Source organism: Sylvia atricapilla, chromosome 15 (genome assembly GCF_009819655.1).
Source record: "Sylvia atricapilla isolate bSylAtr1 chromosome 15, bSylAtr1.pri, whole genome shotgun sequence".
Classification (NCBI taxonomy): Eukaryota; Metazoa; Chordata; class Aves; order Passeriformes; family Sylviidae; genus Sylvia; species Sylvia atricapilla.
Window position 1 is genome coordinate 5,735,890 of NC_089154.1, and position 21,325 is coordinate 5,757,214.

At 53.4% G+C, this 21,325-nt stretch overlaps 1 protein-coding gene across 1 annotated transcript in view; it reads left to right on the forward strand.

Annotated features, from left to right (window-relative positions):
* The window catches only part of RAI1 (retinoic acid induced 1), a 74,608-nt gene that overhangs the window by 20,043 nt on the left and 33,240 nt on the right, over positions 1-21,325 (forward strand). Inside the window, exon 2 of the mRNA XM_066329830.1 lies at positions 15,671-15,751. The gene's annotated coding sequence lies outside the window, so the exon portion shown is untranslated. The remainder of the gene's footprint in view (positions 1-15,670; positions 15,752-21,325) is intronic.

Sequence of the window (21,325 nt, forward strand, 5' to 3'; positions counted from 1 at the left end):
AGGGCTCAGAGAAAGAGCTGAAGTCATTTTTCTTCTAAGGGCAGGGGGTAGTGGGGAGGAAATATGAAGGCAGCCCTGTTGCTAAGGAAATCTGCTCTTTGTACGGTCGTACATTTAGGTAATGCTAATGAAAGGCCATATAGTAGCGAGGTGCGGATGTCAGCACTGTGCACTCCTGGATATTTGATTAGCATTTCTTTGACTTTGCCTCCTCTAACAGAAATACCTGAGTACATGGATATTAGGAAAACAAAATCCCCCTTCTCCTCTGCCAAGAGCCCGGTGTTACACAGAGAAACGAGAAGCCTTACCAAAATATGACGCTCCATAATGAATGTGTGTTTCTTTTCCCCCCCGCGCACACCCTGGAGAGGATGAGAGCAAACATGTGATGAGAACAGAAATAGTCACATCACTTAATGCATTGCTGGACGGTACCCAGCCGGCACGGCGATGAACCTGGCGTGAGACCCGAGAGCAGCAAACCAGCATAGCATCCCATTTAATGGCTGATGGCCCACAGATGTTTTAAACCTCAAGACTGCATCTCTCAGAGGTTTCCCTTTCGACTCGAGCATCAGCGGGCAGCTTTTGGAAGCAAAGGCTGCGGATGCTGTATCCAGGGGCCCAGCACATCTGCGGATTAGCTGGGGTGGGTGTGGGGGTGTGTGTGTGTGGCATCCGAGCCCAGATCTGGTGATCTGGCTTAGGAAGCAGGAGAGGACCCATGCTGCTACAGAGCACGAGCACCGTGTCCTGCTCTCAGGCATCGCTGGAAGGATGAGTCAGCCTTTTCCCTTCTCATGGGGGTCGAGTGGCTGCCCCAGTCTGAGTGTCACTAATGAAAGCACCCAGGAATGGAAGGGCTCTGTGCTTGCATGGCGTGCTTGCAACAGTCTTAAAGACCAGCTGCTCTGCGTGAGACTTCCAGAGAGAGAGAGAGCGCTTGAATGAAGCCCTTATATCTCTCTCTCTCTCTTCTTTTCTTTTTTTTTTTTTTTTTTTTTTTGCCACACAGTGCAGCGTGGGCTCTGTTCCTCCTCGCCTTTTGCTCTTGCTCCCTGGGGCAGCCCGCTGTGTCTCAGAGGCATGAGGAGTGAGTCCTCCCGGGAGTCCTCCAGCTAGTGTGAGGAATGGCCCCTCGGGGGATGAATCCAGCAGCGAGGCCCGAGGTGGCAGAGACGTCCTGAGCGTCTCTCCTCGATGACAGCAGCGCCTGGGATGGAGATTTGGAGGTTTGCACGCCTTCGCTCCCTCCCTGCCAGCACCTGCCCCTCCCTTTCGCCGTTGTGCAACATCCCAAGGGCAATTACAGCAATGCTTACGTGGAGGAGTGATATTGGGAAAGTATTTAGTCATTTTAACTGTTCTGCTGGTGGCTCCCCTCCCTTAAGGTGGTTCCTATTTATTCTTTTCCCTCTCCCAGCAATTCGTGGCAACTCTCGCTGCACCCTGTGGCCCAGCAACCCTTTTTGGTGCATCCTTGGGTACTGAGAGCTCCTCTTGGCAAGGGGGAGTGGAAAAGCCACATTCCCATCCGATAATAGTTTTCCTTTCCTTTCCTCATCCCTCCCCTGCTTACTACAGTGATTTTAAAGCTTCTGCCCCTTGACAGTGATGCAGGAGGCGAGGCCGGGGGGGATGATTTTGTAACCAAAAGTAAGGGGCAAGAGTCTGAAGAGCTTCTCCTGCTCTCAGAGGGCTTCTGGACGCTTCTGTGTCTCCATCCCTGGAGTGATTTTCCCTGGGCCCAGTGTAAACAAGGCAATCCATTAGGGCAGTTTGAGCGTCGCTCCACAAACACGCTGCTGGTCCCTGCCGCCACCGTGGGCTCCCTCTGCTCCTGCTCTTCCTGCGCCGTGGCACGGGGGTTGTTTGGATGCTCATCCCCACATGGGAGCCACCTCCGAGCATCCGAGGGTGACCAAGGCTCCAGCAGGAGCTGGAGTTGAGCCTGAAGAGCCGCCACAGCTCGTTCTGCAAAGCTGAGGAGTGTTCAGGGGAGTTTAGGGACACTGATGCAGTCCCAGGGAGGGACGTGGAAGAGTCGTGGATATTGTTTATCCTAACAAGGGAGTGAAAAGAAGAGCCCGCGGTAAAAGGAGATAAGCTCACGTGCACACAAGAGCAATGCTAAAAAATACATGATTAAGGTTACAAAGTCAGGCATGGAGCGTGTAAGAAATCCTGGAATTAAGGACATCTGAGCAGCTTATGGCCGTGGAACGTCGTGCATTCATTAGGGGACAGCCTTAACTCTGGTCTCAAGGTGTTTCCTCCGCAGTGTCTGTGCCTCAGGGAGTGTGTGGGATGGGTGGAACTTGGTTAAAAGCAGCTCAGTGTCCGGTTTGTGGCTGTCCCCCCAGTATTCTGTCGGCAGCCCCAGTCCCTCATTCGCTGTGCATTGTGCAAATCCTGCTTGGAGGTTGAAATTGTTCCTCCTGGACTTCCTAAAGTGCTTAGCCTGCTCTTGCCTCTGTTCTTCCCTTCCTTCCCTCTGTCCCAGCTCCATGCTGCTTGGTGGCTGGCAGGGGGGAATAGCAGGATCTCCCCCACCAATAACCTTTTGGGGGAGGTCTGGCTTTGCCCTGGGACCCCGGAGCAGGAGGGAATACACTCTGCATCTCCAGGAGGACTGATGCAAGTGCAGCCCACATGCTTCACACTGCCAGCATTTGATTTTCCATCTGTTTTTTGTTTTGGTTCTGTTAAAGGCAGAGAGGAGAGGTGGGTTTTGGTGTGAACCTCCTGTCTGTCTGCATGCAGTGTGTGGGACAAAGGCAGCTTAGCACGGAAAGCCCCAGAAGCACCCCAAGGAGTGGGCTGGGGGACTTAGAAGACATCATTTCTCCTGAAGCTGTGGGAAAAGTGTATATTTAGGACAAGCAGCCTTGCAGCCTGCTGTATGTGTTCACTGTCTGAGAGCTGAGCCAGCCAGAGCCTGGAGGGGACAGATGGAGGAATTAAGGACATCTCAGCTGGGCAGCAGGACCAAGGGATGCTTGCAGGGGAGCTGGCTCCCACACCTGAACCGCTTTGGAGACAAGGCTGGGAGTTACCAGAGCTTTTCTTAGCAAGAGAGCCCTCCACCGGAATAATGTGTTGTGGACATAAAAGGAGATCTGGAGAGGGAATATTTTCACTCTGGAAGCTGCTAAGGAACTCGCATTTAGCTGCTAGCAATCTGTTTCAAACTGAGTTCCTGTCCCAGGAAAGAGAAAGCAGAGCAGTCTCGCTGTGTGGACCGACTGTAAATTCTTTTCTGGCTTTGCTGGGGAAAAACAATGTGCTCTCAGTGAAAACCTCCCAGAAATCCAGGACGTGGGTATTTTATAAGTCAGCCCTTTGGAGAGAGCAGCTAAGGAGACCAGTCAAGTATATCCCCTGACTTTTATTTCCTGGCAAGTCAGTGGAGTGGCTGGAGAAGGACGGAGATGCTGCTGCCCTCACCGAGACGGGCAGGTCGCGGTGACACACGCGTGACCGCAGGAGAGTGGCTGGGAAAGCATTCCTGGGAGAAGATATTTGAGAGGGATATGTCTAGCAGAGCACAGAACTCAAAAAGCCATGGGGAAACTTTGCATTTTGATGCCTGCACCAGCAACCCGGGGAGCTTTCCAGGAGGACCGATACATTTCCCGCCTCACGGCATTTGCTTAGGAAGAATTTATAAATATACCCACCACTACTACCCATCCTTTTCTGCTGGGAATTGCCATTAGCTGCTAAATTTAGTGTTTTACATATAAAAAGCACAGAGACTTAATTCTGTGCAATGATTTCTTCAAAGCCTTTGTAGGTGAGACAGGTCCAAGCTGGATTTGGGCTGAGTTTCAGTGAGGTGTTCTGAGGCAGGGATTGTATCTGCACAGGAAAAGTGATGGCAGCACCCAGGAGGTGCACGTGGTGCAAGATGAGATGTCATGAAGGATGGGGTGTATGACCCTGAGAGGGACCTGTCAGACCTGTGAGTCTGCACATGGAAGTAGCTTCCATCAAACGTGCACAGATGACACTCACTGGGAGTGAGTGAGTTTTGGGAGACCAAAAATGGTCGGATTTTCCTGGATATATCAAGAATCCTAGACTCACAGAGTGGTTTGGGTTGGGAGGGACCTTAAAGATCATCTCATTCCACCCTCCCTGCCATGGCCAGGGATAACTTCCACTATCCCAGATTGCTCCAAGCCCTGTCCAACCTGGCCTTGGATACTTTCAGGGATCCAGGGGCAGCCACAGCTTCTCTGGGCACCCTGTGCCAGGGCCTCACCGCCCTCACAGGGAGGAATTTCTTCCTAATATCTAATCTAACCCTGCCCTCTGGCAGTTAAGAAGCACAAGAAGCACATCCCTGACTCTAATTATCCCATCACATTGCAAATCCCTGCTGCAGCACCGGGGGCTGTGTGAGATGTTCAGCCTGTTGGATAGGGAGGGAGATTCCTGTTCCCTCAGCTGCTTTCACAGCAGGAGCTGGACTTTCCCAGCCAAGGTTGTACCCCTGCTGAAAGGAGCCTGGAGTGAAGGTCCCCATGGAGTTGTTTGTTTGGAAAGGAGATGCAGTCTCATGCTCTGGTCTGCGGAGGAGTTACCAAACACAGGGAATTAGGATGGGATTTCAGTGGAAGCAGATTATCCCGTTTCTCTCTGAGCACATTTCTGCCTCTGAATCAGCACATGACAGGCAGGGCAGCCGGGGCAGCCAGCGGGGCAGCTCCCATGCATACCACAGGGGACTGAGCCCAGAGCCTGGGAGGGTTCCCTGTGTACCCAGTGTGGCTGGAGCAGGAGCTGGGAAGGCAGGAGAGGGCTGGAGGGGGAGCAGACGGCGGGCAGGGAGCTGTGCTGCTGGATGGGCGGCACAAAGTGCTGTCAGAACAGCAGGGACTCGGCTGCAAATGGAGATGGAAAGGGCTGGAAAGGAAAGGACTCGACACAGCTGGTCCCCTTCGGCTTTGATCTTGAAAGCAGAGGGGTGTTGGCCACAGAGCAGGAGAGGGGAAGAAGGGAGATGACTCATAAAAATATTGGTGTTTCCATGAAGATGCTGTTACCTGAGGACAGGAAGGAGGAGGGACCTTCCCTGCAAATGTGGAGGGAGCTGGAAGAAAAAGTCCCCCTTGTGTAGAAATTTCCAGCCTGCTTAGGAACACGGAGCTGTTTGCTCTGGAGCCAGCGGGTTGGTTGTTTGCTGGGATTTGCTGGTTTTGTGCAGAGCAGAAGGTGGTTTGTGTGCTTTTTGCTTCAGGGCAGAAAAAAAGAAAAATAAAGGAAGAGCTGGTTTTCTTGGAGGCCTGTGTGGTGAAGATGTATTTGGAAGAGGAAAGAGAGCTCTCCTTCCTGCTGCTGGGTGAGAGGTCAAGGGAAATGATCCAAGCTTGGATAGCTGGGGAGAAGTCAAACACTCCCCAGGATCTTTGGTCAGACTCTGGCCACGAGAGGGCTAAGGTTTGATCTTCCTTGTCACCACTGGGATTGTGCTGGGGAGAGGGTTGTGCTTTACTCACAGGCACACAGATTTACTCCATGTACCCATCCCTTCCACTCACAAGTGACAAAGGTGGCTTGTCTTGTGCAAGAGGACACAAGAAGGACGGATGGAGACAGGTGATTGCCAGTTCTGTACCAAAGCAAGCTCAAACTTTCTCTCTCTGCCCCCTCCATGAGCCCTTGGGGGATTCCAGCTCACAGAAGCCATACATGCAGCATCGGACCAGCTCTAATTTTTATCCTGGAGGCAAAAATCACTGGAAATAATGCTTCATCACTCTGAAGGTCCTGACACCACCCTTAACCACCACATCACGAACCTCCTGTCGCAATTGTGATCTGCGTATGTGTCAAATCTTGCCTTGCAGATAAAAGCTGCTCCGCAGGCACCTTTTGTACTAAAATACGGAGCCTTTAAAATGTGAAAGAAACAACAAAATGTAGGACGCCACACAAAGCTGACCCACTGGGGACTGGGGGGGGGGGAAAGAAAAACCCGCAAGAAGGAGGGCTTGACATACAAAAATTGTTTTGTTAACAAAGCATCATTGTTCCACTCTGAATCGGTTTGACTGGAGTGGTAGAAACACCCCATCTGGAGACAGATGGAGAGTTTTCTGGCTAAAGAGACGGCGGGAGGAGGGCCGGCTGACAACCCAGCAGATAGCATTGTCTGCTGCTACCTTGGCAATGGAGAGGAGAAAGGGCGGGTGGCAGATTAGGCGTCCCCTGTGCCACCCGCCCGGCAAGCTGGATCCTCCTGCACAGGGAGCTGTGCGCCCAGGTTGTCTGCTCACACCTCGGGATAATCCTCCCTCTTTTATTTCAGGGCTGGTTGGGTGTTCATGGGGACCAGTCAGGTGTCTGGGGAGACTGCAGGCCCCACTGAGTTCCTCTCTAAGGTGCTCTTGGTGAGATGGTCCTGCTCCACTTGTGTGCTGTGCCAGGCCTTGGTGTGGTGTGGGTTTAGCAGCACTGGGGGACCAAAGTGTAAATCTCATCCCAGTGAGAGTGTGGAAGGCTTGCTCCTGCTCTTGAATGGGTTTTGCCACTAACTTCAGGAGAGCAGGGTTTGGGCTGCTGGGAGGATGCTGAGTGGAAACCAGCATGGTCAGAGCTGCAGGGAGTGAAATTAGTGGGAGCAGCAAGAGTTGATGCGATGCCAAAATGCCCAGGGATGGGTCATGTGTGAGGTGCTCAGGTTGATCCAGCAGGACTGCAGGATGCCTGAGGGTTCTTGGAATTGCCCTGGCTACCTTGCTGAGGTTGGGAATGAGTGAGGAAAAATCTGTGTTGAATGCCCAGAGCCTTTGAGCTACAGCACAGGCTAAATGTGAGGTGTTTTACGGCATCAGGCTCTGCTGGCACACGGTGTCTGCTCTGTCCCTGAGAGCTCACCAACAGCCCCTGCTCCCTCTGCTGCCTTCCATGCCTGATGGGAAACTCCAGGGTGGGTGATGCTCCTGCCAGAGCTTTGAGGGATCGTATCCTGCCCACCCTATCTGAATTCCTGATGACTTGCTAATTGCTTGACACACTCTACTTGCAATGCAAGAGACAGGCTCACGTCATCCTCTGTGGTTTGCCAGGGGAGAGTGTGAACCTCTTTTTGACTTGCCTTGAAATAGATGAAAAAGAATAGAGCTCGATATGATTAATGTGAAAACTTCAGCTTGGTTTCCTGCCTTGGCATCTGGGCTTTGGTCTTCTTAGCATCACTGTGCCTTGTTTTTTGAGGATTGGCCGCACGTGGGAGCATCTGAGAGCTGATGGTGCTGGCTGTGCTGTGGTGGTCTGGGGACTCCTCTGCAAGGTCTATCCATAATCCCCAGCTGCTGGAGACGTTCCAGGTTTGTGCAGCAGTCACGGAAGGATTCAGGTGGTTGCCTCGAGGCACTGCTGAGATAATACCTCAAGGGGCTCCTATTCAAACCCACTGGGGCCTTTGGTGGAAATCTATTCCAATGCACCATGGCTTTTTGGGGAGCCAGGTGAGCAGCCCAGCTTGGCCACTGGCTGTGGGCAAAAAACCATGGAAGGATTAAAGTAAAAGGTGGATTTGAGCCTCGGGGCTGCAGATGCAGCAGTGTGGCAGTGGCAAGGGGTGTCCTGATGCCCTGGTGTCCCCAGACACATCTAGAGTGTTCCCATGGACTTTCAGAGCTGGATTCAGTTTTGGCTTCCCTGCCTGGCTTACTGGGCTTATCTTCTACATACCCTGCTCTGGGATGGATCCCCCCTGATCCAAGCAGTGCTGAGCTGGTCCAGAGGGACACAGCACAGGGAGGAGTATGAGGGTGACAGGAAAGTCTGTGTCACATCTTGCTGTTCACATCCTGCACGGGGTCCCCCAGTGTTTGCATCCATTGTGACACCACAGGTGACTTTGGGATGAAGTGGCCTCAGGGGGGAGAAGTGAGCGGGGCCAAGGAATGCAAGATGGAGTAGAAGAGGATGGATCTATTCACCTGAGCTCTCCCTACAGTGTGTTGTGGTTGTCCCAGAGGGAAAGGACCTGAAGTTGGGAGAAGCAAAACACTTGGGAAAAAAAAAAAAAAAAAAAAAAAAAAAGCAGCCATTCCCTGCTTTTGCAGCCATTTGCCTGCCCTGGCCTGCTGGGGACACCGTTCCTACAATCCTGCTCCACAAAACCATCCTTTTGCTGTCTCGGATTTCAGCCCTGCTGCTGCACCAGCTGCACCGTGCTGGCAGGAGAGGAGAGGGGAGGTGAGGCAGGGCGGGCAGCCCGGTTCGTGCCGGCTGCTGTCACAGCGCAGCGCCCTTGACGCGGCGGTGGATGCCAGGAGCCAGCCGGGGCGCGGACCGCGCCGCCGGGCACTGCTGCCCTGGGAGGAGGAGACGGGCTCTGGATTGCCGGTGATGGATGCATAAAGGCATCCAAGAGTGAGATCTGACACATACCTGGCAGCGGGTCAGGGTGCTGTTCTCTTTGCCCTACCGCCGGGAAAGAAGAGTACTTCCCTGGGGAAGTGCCATCCACCCCGTCCCGCTGTCCTGGCATCTCGCTGCGTGGAGCAGAGTGAAATCTTTCACCTTGCTTTCCCCTGTGCAGAAAGGGGAGGCAAATTCGCATGCGAGCTCTCCCGGGAAGCGGAGGGGATGGATTCACCTTGCTGAGAGGCGAGGGAGTCAATGGGAAAGAGGTGCTGGAATAAGCGCAGAGCGGATTAATCTGCAGCGACTCCGCTGTCGCCAGTCACCGGTGTGAAGGCGCCCGGGGAGGTCGGGTGCATTCGGGAGGTGTTGTGCTGCTCTCTGTGCCTCCCGAACGCTTCCTGCGCCGGGCTCTGTGAATCAGCATTTCTGCAGTCGGAACGAGACAGCGGGGAAAGGCGGGAGGATGTCAGGGCACGGGGAGCCCGGCGGGGAGGAGGATGGAGAGGACCTCGTTAAAAAGGGGCAGCCTGTGAGTTGGGGTGGTCTCATGCCGCGGCTCTGCAATCGGCTCCCTCCGGGTTTTTGCTCATTACCGCCGTAAAGCCCCTCGTGCTCGGTGCTGAGGTAAACACGCGCTGGGAGCGATGCCTCCCCTTCCCACCCGTCCCCTCCCCGCCGCCGGCGACGGGGGAATGTGACAAGCTGGCACTGGGAGAAGGCATGAAAGCGATGTGATCCGCCGCAGCTCCTGAGCCGAGAACCCGGGGAGATCCAGTTACAGCAACGGGGTTAGAACAAAAGAGATTTGCCTCCGGGATCAGTTCCTCTCCATTTTCCGGGCCGTGCACGTGTCGGTCTCCGGTGCTGAGCGCCGCCGGCTCTGCCTCACCGGCGGCCCCGGGCCCGGCTGAGCACCAGGGCTCTGACGCTCCAAAATGCTTCTTTTTCCCAAAACAGGGAGGGCAGGGTAATCCCCTGGGACAGGCCTAGAAATAGCAAGGCCAGGCCAGGCTTTGCAATGCTTGGAAAACAGGAGCCGAGCTGGGCAGCTGGCAGTTGCTGGAGCTCCCGGCCTTTGCTCCTCCAAGGGCTGAGCTCTGGGTTGTGAGACTGCCCCTGTCCCCCCATGGTTTACTCCCAAGGCATTTCTAGGTGATGCCTCCTCCCTTCCATCACAAGGCTGGCCGGTGAGCAAACCCCCAAACCCTCAAAAGCCTTTTCTGCCCCATAATGGCTGTGCCAGCAGCTCATTGTCCAAGATGCCTTTAACCCTCGGCCATGGTGGGGCTGGGGGAATCAGGAGCCTTTCACGTGTGCTGCAGAATGGGCTCAAGGAATCAGCAGGATCCTGCACCCTGGGATGCTTGTCGCTCATTTTGGGGGGGGTTGGGTGGCTTATTTGGGGGTGGGGTTTTTTTGGCATATTGCCTTCTCCCAAATGCCGCCGGGGATGAGCCATGGAGAGCACAGATGTGCATCCCGAGCATACCACAACAAGGTTCCTGATTTAAGGACTGTGATTAACCTCTTTCCGACAGTTGCTAACCAGGTGCAGGATTGTAACGGGAAGAGGAGAAAGCTCAGTGAAAACAGCCACTTTTCCTCCGTCACCTGGAAATGCACACAGATGCCATTTTCTGCCTGGAAATCAGGCAGATTTTAGGATTTATAATGGGTGCAGGGACACCCTGTTTGTGTCAGTACTGCCCTGTAGCTGCTCCCCGGAGCCTGTCTCCTCCTTTCCTGCTTGGGATCCCAAAACCAAGGCATGGATGGAGTGTGAATCCAGCACAAGGCGTGCTGGATCATGGGCGATAGACTGAGCCCCATCGGGGCTGTGCATGCAGGGGTGCTAACAGGAAACTGGGCAGAAAAACACCCTGCATTTGCCCATTTCAGTTTTTCCTGGCATCTTGCTCTTTGAAAAGCTGGGTATCCAGAGGAGAAGTGTTGTTTCACAGTTAGGCATGAAAAGGGGAACCATTGCAGCTTGTCTTTTGCAGGCAAGAGTTAAACCAGGAGCTGCCAAAGTTGCTCATTTTCAGGAAATCTGGTATCCGTGGGATTCAGGGCTCCTCTGGCCAGGACTACAAAAGCTGGAGAGGGACTCTTTCCAAGGGCATGGAGTGACAGGACAAGGGGGAATGACTTCACATCGACAGTGGGCAGGGATAGTTTGGATATTAGGAAGAAATTCTGCCTTGTGAGGGTGGTGAGGCCCAGAGAAGGTGTGAATGTCCCATCTCCTGAAATGTCCAAGGCCAGGTTAGAAGGGGCTTGGAGCAGTCTGGTCTAGTGGAAGGTGTCCCTGCCCATGGCAGGGGGTTGGAATGAGATGGGCTTTTAATCCCAAACGATTCTGGGATTCCATGACTGTCACTGGCCTCCCAGGTTTGAGGTTTGTGTGTCTCACTCACAAATGCTGTATTTCATCCCAAATACCGCTCTGACATTGTGGTGGGTTTCAGATCAACTTCAGAGCTCCCTGTGGGCTGGTCAAGTGCTGTGGTGTGCTCATGGATCTGCTGCATCTTGTTTTTTGGAGAGCCACACTCCTACTGCTTTTCCAGCCCCTGGCTGGATGGTTTTAGGACTCCCTCATTGTACTTCCTCCTCTTTCCAGGTCCCCATCTCTTAACTGCAAATCCCTGTATTTTTTCCCAAAGAAGAGGCTGCAGTCTGTGTTTCACACTGGGGCTCCAAACACTTTGCAGAGTCAAGAGCTGTTCCTTGAGGGATCCGCAGGGAGAGAGAGGGCCGGGGACCTGGGCAAGAGGGCACCCCCCAAACTGAGTAGAATATAGGTTTGGGAAATCTGAAGAGGCAGAAAAATTTATTAAAAACAATTAACAGCTGCTCCAACCAAGGATTTAACCTGAAACCAAAGCCTTAGGGAGGGAGGAAATGAAGTGGCATACGATTGTTATTTTATTGCTTAATATTTTTATTTTTTTTTTAAATATGATATGCTAAATGCAAATAAGCATTTGTACTGAGCAGAAGAGGGAGGGGATGGAAGACATGCCTGGAAAAGTGAGTGGGATCTAGGTTTTGCATCGTTCGCTGAATTACTGGCAGGTCTTTTGTAACATCTGTTAAAAATAAAACAAACATTCATTTCCATTTCTCACTGCCTGAGATGGCTCCTGCAAAAAAATTTCAACCTGTCCAGGAATTTGTCTTGAAAGTTGCCCTCCCTCTCTTCACGCCTCCTCTTCTCCAGGGGAGATTTCCTTCCTGGACTTCCCAGGGGCTCCATTAGCCCCACATTAAAGCCTTTCTACTTTGCTCTAAAACTCTCCATCGAAGTAAAAGGAATTCTAATAAACCACTGGGAAGACTCTGCTATTCACTCTTTCCATGGAAACACGGCGCTGCCTCGGAGCAGAGCTCCTCTCGACGGAGCCTGGGTCACGGCAGGAGGAGACCAAGGAGGGATGCAGAGATGGTTTCCATTATAAGAGACCTTTTGAGAGAAATAATCGCTGCTCTCCCACCAAGGAAAGCCTTCGAGATGTCAGGGGCCTCGGCACGGCGCGGGAGCGGGGCCGGCCTCGGAGGGGGTAGTGCTGGGAAGTGGGATGTGCTGGGCGCTGAGAAACTCATTAAAACATCTGATTAGTGGAAATTAAGGCACCCAAGACTGATTCCTCTCTCCTAGTGGGAGGGATGAGTCCAGGAGGGTGGATGGGACCCGGTGCTGCAGGAAGAGGCTACACAAGGGGATTCAAGGCGTGGGGATGTGGGGTATGGGGCAGGCACGGGGTCACAGGAGGACAGTGGTGGCTCCACACTCGAGGCTGTGCTGCACAAACCAAGCATCACACCACAAAAATACATTTTTCAAGGCCAAAAAAAAGCCTGTTTGCTCTGGGAGGGGATTTCTGGCTGTTCCCTGGGTCCCAGACGGGAGCTGGACGCGGAGGTCAGTGGATGGATCCCTACCTAAAACCACTGTGATATAATTAATTTCCAGCCTCCTTGCAGGCACAGTCATCCCAAGTGTTGCTGTTCTGACACCACGCTGCAAGATGAAGGATTTTATTTTTTTTTAAGCGTGAGGAAGCTCGTTAGAAATAGCCCGAAGGGCAAAGTTAGGAAATGAAAATCCATCAGATCCGCTCGGAGCCGATGCACGGAGCTTGATGAGAGCTGGGGCAGGGCTGCTGCTCCCTGCCTGCCAGGAGCCACCACACGTGTGGGGTTTGTGACACCTGAGCCAGGGGAAGGAAGCAATCCACTGGGATGGTTGGGAGTGGGGCTGAGGAAAAATCCTCCAGGAAGAGAGATGGAAGAAAGAGGAATGAGAAAGAGCCAGTTTAGAGCATCCTGTGTAGGTACTGGGGACAATCCAAGGACCCTGGGTTGTCCACTCATGTCAGGGCTGGATGAATAGGGAGGCTGGTGGGGAAAAGCTCAGTTTTCTCAGGATGCCTTATCATTTAGGTCGAAATGGTGAGACACTGAAGGAGCCAAGGGAGCCAGAGTGCCTTTGTTTTAGCAGCTCCAGAAATAACATTGGGATGAGTCATTATTTTTTAGCCTCTCCAGGGCAGGAGGTGCAGGGTTACGTCCAGGAAAGCCTCTGACTTTGATCAGCAAGGTAAGCCCTGCTCCTGTGGCACGGAAGATGGGAAGAGGCTTTTTGAAGCTGGTGGTGCTGTTTTGTGGTAGCTCAGAGTGAGATCTGCTCCAGGATGCTCTGGGTCCGGATTTTATCAGGGGGATGGAAACTTTTCCATCTGCACAACTGAGCAGCATCCTCCTCTATGAGCTTGGAGATTTTAATGAGCAAAGTTAATTGGTGTTATAGGTGGTGGTCTCCCACCCAGGCAGTGGTTTGGCTTAGATAGACATGACCGTGTCATGCAAACAGAGGTGATGTGGGTGTTGACACCTCAGAAATGCTGAGAAGTCATGAAATCAGCCTTTTTGAACCCATAAATTGTAGGCACAGAACTGTAAAGGTTCCAGAAAAGTAACAGTGTTTAATAACCAAAGTGTTTGGTGGTGATTTAATTTGCATATGGGGCTCTCTGGGGCTTGTGGTTTGAACCTTTCTCCCCACCACGGTGAGGTCAGGGTTGGAGGAGAGCAGGGCTGAGGTCTTCCTGAAATCACAGGACTCCTGGAGGTGGGGATTTCAAACATACCAGAGCTGGGAAATAACATGGATGGAACAGACTGTTGAATTTATTGGATTGTAGTGTAAAAATAACAAATCCTTTAGTCTTCTGTCAATCCCAGAGGAGAAGCTGGGGGTGACGTCCTTTGGGTCCATCCCACCTTGCCTTTACTGGGGTGGCATTCACGGCTTGTGATGCCAAGGAGTGCCAGGCTTTTCCGTGTGAAGGGCAGGGCAGATTGGTGATTACAGGGAATTACACCAAGTCCCTGGAGAGCCATGGAGGTCCCAGCTTGATTTACCATCGTGCAGAGAGGCATGTATGAAGCTGGAGGTGGCTGGGAGCATATTGTGGTGTATTACCTACAAAAAGCCAGGCTGTGATGGGGATGAGGATGAGGATGGAGACGAAAAAGACAGGGGAGATGAGAACAAGCAGTCTGCTTTTGCAGGTGCTGTGTCCCCTTATGAGGTTTGGTCTGGTTTGCAGCTTGATGCCTCCTATCTCGAGTAATTAACAGGGAAAAGAGAGGGCCTGGTTATCCACCCTTCAAGAGCAAGGGGTTGAATTGAAAGGCAGCGCCTTGGAAGTGGATCAAATAGCTCTCCAGCCCCCCGCGTACGGCTCGGAAACTTGCTGCCGTGCTGCGTTATCAAGGTGAACAGCTTTAGTTCAATTAACGAGAGGCTCGGAGCGGAGTCGTGGGAGGAGGCAAGGGCTGGGCGTTTGCGCCCTTCGGGCAGCAGCCGGGGCTCGGAGCGGCACGGCAGCGAGCCCGGCACCGCCGGCAGCAGGGCACCGGTGGCCTCGGTGTGCCAGGGCCACCACAGCTCTGCGTCCCTTGGCGGAGGCACCAGCTCCCCCTCCTCGCCTCTGCGACGGGGTTTTATTTACCCCTTGGAACAATCTCTCTCTCTCTCTGTGTGTGTGTGTGTGGAAGGGGTTGCTCTTTGTTACCACCTCCCTTTCCCCCTCCTGCTACTAATAATGAACCTCCCCAAAAATCAATCGCTCCCGGCGATGAGTTGCCATCAGCTCACCGTGCACCTAAAAATCCCCGCAGATGATGGTGCTGAGAGCCCGCGCGCCTGGATTTTTTCCTGCCGGTCGCTGCCTGGGCTGCAGCTGGCTCCGGCACGCAGAAAGCTGCAGGTGTGATTTGTTCATTTGCCTCCACCTCCCCCCTCCTCTTTCCCCCCCGCTCTGCCTCCCTCCTGCTCTGCTTCCCTGCCGAGCCCACCTAGCTCATCCCACCCAGCTCATCGCGGCGGCCAGACCCGCATCCCACCCCGCGCCGACTCCGGCATCTCCCCGGTGCAGTGCTGGCGGAGGGTTGGGATGGCTGGGGCTGGAGAGAGAGTGTGTGTGTATGTGTGTGTGCGTGGAGGGGAAGGGAAGGGGGGGTTAATCTGATCCTACGAGGTTGGAAGAGGGAAAAGAAAAAAAAATCAAAACTATAAAGAAGGCAGCAGCCTCCTCCTTTTTCCCTCTCCCCCGCTCCAAGAGGATTAAGCCTACCAAAAAAAAAAAAAAAAAAAAAAAAAAAAAAAAAAAAAAGAGAGAGAGAGAGAGAGAGAGAGAAAATGTCTGCAGCTTTCTGTTGACCCTGCATGATGGCATTTTTGCGCTCTGTGTGCTGCCTCTGCTGATTGCTATTCCTGGCACAAACACACACACACACGCACACACACACACACACACACACGCAGCCCCAGCACGGCTCACACGGGCACGGCGAGCCCACTCCAAAATAATAATAAAAAAAAAAAAATCCGGAAAAAAAAAAAAAAGCCAAACCCAACCCAAACCGGTGCCGCTCGATGTCCCTGGCCGCCCTGGTCTCTGTCGGGAGAGCTGCCAGCACCCGCTGCCGCTCGCCCTCTCCTCCACCCCACTTCTCACCTCGGTCCCCAGCTCCAGCGAGCACTTTCTGCCGGAGCCGCCCGCAGCCAGAGCCCTCCACCACTCCTACCGCTGGCATTACATTTTCAGGCTGGATGCTATAGGGCCGTTTCTAATTACCTTATATCCCCTAGTGGTCTATGAATAATGGTTAGTGAAGGAGCTCAGAAGGGCTGCTGAGAAGGGAAGCAAAAAAAAAAAAAAAAAAAAAAAAAAGGGAGAATTGTGCTATTTCTCACATTTTTTTTTCTAAGGATCTAATCTGGCTACTGTGCTCTGGAAGAGGAGGAGAGCGAGCCAGCAGGAGAGAGAGGAGAGAGCGAGGACCATCGCAGGTATTGTTGCAAGCTACATCTTTGTGCCTTTTTTTTTTCCTATTTTTTTTTTCTTTTTTTTTTTTTTTTTTTCCTGGAGCCGCAGCAGAATTGGAAGGGGGGGCGTGGAGGGGGTGCGGCGGGCGAGGGTGTGCGGACAGAGCTTTTTCCGGATTTATTTTTCTCTTGTGCAACTCGTGTGCTGCTGCGATTGAATGGATGCACGGCGCCGGCATCGCGGAGTTTGGGGAGGGAGGGGGGAATTATACGTGCCGTGTGTGTGTGTGTGTGTGTTGTGTGTCCTATTTGCAGCAGCAACGGAGGAGCCGGGGGGCGGGTGTGGGGGGGGGTTGTTTTGCTTTTCTGGAAGTAATAAAGAAATTTGCAACCGGTCCAAAACCCCTCCTGACTTGCCGATTGATGGGTGTCTGAACAAAGATACAGCTGAGACTTGGAAATGTTTGTGTGTGTGTGTGTGTGTGTGTGTGTGGAAGGGGAGGATTTCGTTTTGCTTGTCCTGACTCCCTACTTTTGCAAAGTTGAAATAATAATGGGCACGGGGCTGCGAAAGCCTCTGCAGAGGGAAGTCTTCCCGGGGAGGCTTATTTAATTGAGGAGTTATGGATGTGCATGGTTTTATACTTCCAAAAGTTGCGGCGGTGCCGCGGGCGGGCGCCTGGCTCTCCTTGCCGTTGTCTGCACGTGAGAACGCTGACTTGATGGGTTTTCTTTCTTTTATTCGGTGGCTGGCGGGGCAGGGGAAAAAAAAAAAAAAATGGATCTAGCAGATAACCCAAGGAATCGTGGGGTTTGCACATCTGGCTGCGCCTTTGGAAAGCCCCTCGGTGGGACTTTCACCTCCCGCTCCCTTTTCTCCCACGGCAAATTTTGCTCCAAATCCTCCGTTGACATTAATAAACAAACACACCAGGGGAATAGCCGTGGAGCCCGGTGAGGGGGCTCGGAGTGCTGCCCGGGGCTGGGGAACCGTGTGCTTTTGTTTTAAATAACGAAACGGCGATGATTGAAAACATATGAATAGGATGCAATGCAGAGCGGGTGTGTTACGGGGCGTGGGGCGGGGGGGTGAAGAGCTGGAAAACTGCTTATACGACAGAAGCAGAGCTTGAATGAGTGTGGTGAGATGAAAGGCGAGGGGTCTGTCCCTCGCCCGGCTGCGGGGTTGCGAGGGGGGGCGATTCCCAAAGGCAAAGGAATGATCTCGGGGTGGGGAAGCTGACTGGGGCAAAAAAATAAACCCTAAAAAAAACCCCCAACAAACCTGAAGTATGTGATTATATCCCGTCCAACTTTGCCGGTTGCGGCGTTAATGGAGCTAATTATCCTCAAAAAAAAAAAAAATAATAAAACCGGGGGGAAATATGCCTGTGTGTGGATGGGGGGGAGATGTGTGGGGAGCAGAAGCAGGTCTCGGAACCCCACCGGCTCCCCCAAAAGCGCAGCCGAGGTGGGGGATACCGAGGCGGTATCCAAACGTGGCCGGATTGTGTTTATTTGGGCGGAAATAAAGATGGAGCAACTGCCCTGGGGAAGGCTGTAATCCCCCAGGGAACGGCTCCGAAACCGCGCCGGTGCTGCCCTTCTCCGCCTGCCCTTCTCCGCCTGCCCTGCCTGGCCTTGCTTTTGTGTTTGTTTGCTTCCGAGAGGGGGGAGAAGGGAGCTGGGGGGTGCTGCGAAGGCGGGGAGAAGCCGTGAGGGCGGAGAGCCGATTTAAATTGGACTTAATGGATTCCCAGGGCAGCTCTTTTAGATGAAAGTCAAAATAAGAGCCAAAGTGAATCTCAGCAGACCTGTCTGTTGCATTAGAGATGCAGCCCTTCCTCTCCCTCCCTCCCTTTATTCTTTAAAAGAGAGGGGGAAAAAAAGTGTTATCCGTACGGAAGACGGCGTGGAGTTTCTCATTCCTATAATGCGAGCTCTAATTGAAGAACTTGCAGCCTCTTGGGAGAGTCTTTACTGATCGCTGCTTTTGTTATTCATGCCGCGCTCTGTTTTCTTGGGATTTTTTTTTTTTTTCTTTTTTTGGGGAAGGGGGCTGGTGCGAGTGTGGCTGTGCCGGGTGTGATGCTGTGTCCCCCCCAGGGTGGCTCCGTGGGCTGAGGGCAGGTAGGACCCGCTGGTCCCCTCCTCGGGGGGTCCCCGGGTAGATTGTGCCGTGCTGGAGGAGGAGATGAGCAGCTGAAACCCCCCGGGAGCTGTCGGGGTGAGATGCTGCAGCCTGGCTGCGGGTGGCTCTCGTCCTCACAGGACCCCCTGGGACGAGGGACGGATCCTGCCCAGCGTGGCACATGGGAATGGGAGCAAAGCTGGGCTTCTGCCTCCTCCCTGTGCTCTCTGCAAGGATTTTAGGGTGCCATGGAGTGCCACAATCCTGCTTGGTGCAGAGGGCACAGTGGTGCCCTGCTGTCACAGCTCTCGTGTCCCACGGGGGTCTGCAGTGTCACCTAGAGGGGACAGGTTTTGTGCCAAAGCCACGTGGATGCTCTGCCCATCAGGGGTGAGGAGCAGGACACAGCCAATGAACCTGCAGGACCTGTGCTGGGCAAGTTTTCCTCCTCTCCTGCCTTTTCTGTTGCTCAGGAATTCAGGACAGGGGTGCACAGGGCGACTGGCAGATGCAGCTCTCCCCTTCAGAGGTCTCATCACCCCCACTTCCCCTCCCAGCCCCCTTGGGTGGCCAGAGGAGGTGGTGGCTGTCCCCAAGCCCTGTGTCCCCACGAGGTCCCATGGTAATGGGCTGGTTTGATGCAGCCAAAAGCTCCTGGGGGGCAGGTCCTTGTTGTCCCTGTGTCCCTTTCCCAGCCTTGGACACCCATTTGAACGACACTTGAGCTCTGCATGGATGAAAACAAGAGCCACAAGCCCCAGGGCTGCTGTCAGTGGCATTTGGTGGCTGTGGGGTGAGTGTGGCTGGGGAGGAGGATGTGTGAGCAGGATGAGGCTGTGCCAGCCCATCGGCTTAGCACGGAGGCAAAGCAGTTAACCTGGACATCTGATCTCCCCGGGAATTGTGTATTGACCCTGACAGCGATGCATCAGGAGCGACAGACTCTCCATCATCGATCCCTCTCCTCCCATCACCAGGTGTCGACACCGACAGTCGTGGAGCCGGCTTTAATTTCAGGCCTGTGGCTCCAGCACGTAACACTTAGCCACGGTCCCAAGGTGCCACCAGGCTTCACAAACAAACACCTCCACAGGCAGGTGACTGTCCCCATTTTGTGGCAGAGATGGCGCTTGCTGTGAGTGGCCGGCTGAGCTGGGGACAGGGCTGGCAGGGGACCGTCCTAGGGCCATTGGGCAGGGTGACATGGCAGCCTTTGGTGGGGCATTCAGGGATCACCTGGAGCTCCTGCTTTGCCGGTTTTTGCTAGGAAAACCCTCTGATCTGGTTCCCTTGTGCCATCAGTGTTGAACAGCAGAGGACCAAGCTGAGGTGTCCCTGTCCTTTTGCAGCCTCTTCTGGGTGACCTCATCTGGCCTGGATGTGTCTTGCCTTCCTCACCTCTAAAATGGCCACTGCCAAACCTGCTGGGTGCTCAGGTGTGTGTGTCACCTCACAGAGACCTGCTGGGTGGCGTGGTGGGTTTCTCGGGTGCCTTGATTTTGGGCAGGACGCCGGCAGTGGCGGGGGCCGGCTGGCACATCGCCTCTCCTCCTTCCCAGCATCTTGAGATTTCCGAGACGCACGCAGCCAAGCCGAGGCTGAAAAAGCTGCTTGTGGTTCAAGAGCATCTCCTCGACGGCGGAGAGAGGGAGGCTTTTCATTCCTCCTTTTCTTTTGGAGCTATCCAAGCTCCCCTCACCGGTGCAGGGGCTCTTCCCGCTCCCCCCCTGCAAGGGAACGTTAAAAGCCAGGGGCAGCGGATATCTTGACACCCCGTCAATCCGAGCCTTTTACAGCAGCAGTCTCTGAAGGCTGGCACTGCTGCACAGAAGAAAACAAGTGAGAAGAGGGGGGGAGGCGAGAGCAAGCCTTTGCAGCCGGCAATCGATAATTGTGGTGTCACTCACTGCCTTGGAAGTTCCCGCATCCCCACGGTCGCTGGTGGGGGGAGAAGGAGAGGGTGAGAGCTGGGCTCTGCCCTGCCAGCACCGGGCACAGGGCAGGGAGGATGGCGGAGGGCGAGAGCCCAGCCCCGAGCAGGAGCCTCCCGCTGCATTACTCACCACTTGATGTAGCTTGAACCTTTCAACTCCCTCCCCTTGGGGATGGAGCGGGCTGGGCAGAAGGTGTTGACGGAAAACGCTCTCCTTTCTTTGCTTTGAGGGTTTTTATTCCCCTTTCCTCCTTTCCTTCTTTTTTTTTCCCTTCCCCACCTCTCTCTATGTGCATTTTGGGCTTTAATAATCCCCCCAAAATATAAAAGAAACCCAAAAAAACCCCCCAACCCAGCTCCCCCTCATGTGTGTCTCCGTCTTAGCAAAAGCCGAGGCAAAAGATCAAGGAATTCTTCCTTTTGTGCAGCTTTCAAGACCAAAGATGTGCCGGTGAAAAGGGGAGGCTCAGAGTACCAGGCACACACAAGTGTTAAAGGAGAGGCTTCCCTTTTGTCTCCAAGGCAATCAGCCGGTGAAGGGATCCACAAATTAATTAAAAATTGCTCTGTCTTGATTGAGTTATTCCTGCTCGCATCCCACCTGCCTATCAAAAGACTGGGAATGGCAGGAGGAAATTCCTATTTCTTTCCCAAACAGCTCAGACACGTACCACGGTCTGTCTTGCTTGCCTTTTATCCCAGGCAGCAAAGGAAATAAAAAAAAAAAAGAAAGGGCTGGCGCGGTATCCAAAGAGATCTCTCCCGGAGGATCCGTCCCCTCTCCTGCGCTAACAAATGCTGCGGTATTTGGATGATTTGGAAGAAAAATGAGCAGATTTACGTGTCAGGCATGGGCCAAATTGTAGTTGTAACTCCATGAAGTTGATGGAGATCCATCGGAGATTAATTTGGCCCCAGGTCTGGTGCTTGCTCCGCAGGGAATAGGCTGGATCTCTGCCTTGGTTCAAACAAGAGGTATTCAAATGGGTTTGTTGTGGCTGTGCTATGCCCAAGTGGTAGAGCTGAGCAAAAATCCCAACTGGTTCTATCCCCGGTGCCAAAGCACCATAAATACACCTCGAGCTGTCAAGTCCTGCACAGTTTCTACTGCATTTACCACTGATAACGCTTTAAGAGGGTAGATTTATCTGTAGGGGCTGTACACAAGTCTCCCTGTGTGCTTTGCTAAGAGGCTTGAACTCCATCCCGGTGTCCTGATGGGGGAAGCCTTTCTCCCCTCCTGTTTATGAGATTTCCACCCAAACCAAGCCTGTGCCAGGGCTCAGCCTGAACCCCAGAGAGCCCAGCCCTCCTTCACTGCGTTCAGGCTCTGGTTTGGGGGGGCATCATCACACAGTGCCTCTCAGCAGGATTCAGGGGGGGTGGTTTGCTGCTTTGCAGTCAGACCTTGCTTCCTCTGCTTTATTGTCATCTCCGCTCTTAGTCACCGCTCGATGCCTCACCAGAGGACACTGCTCCTGCTGCATTTATGGCAGCCACTAAAATTGGCTGCTCCGACAGGGAGGGACACCGA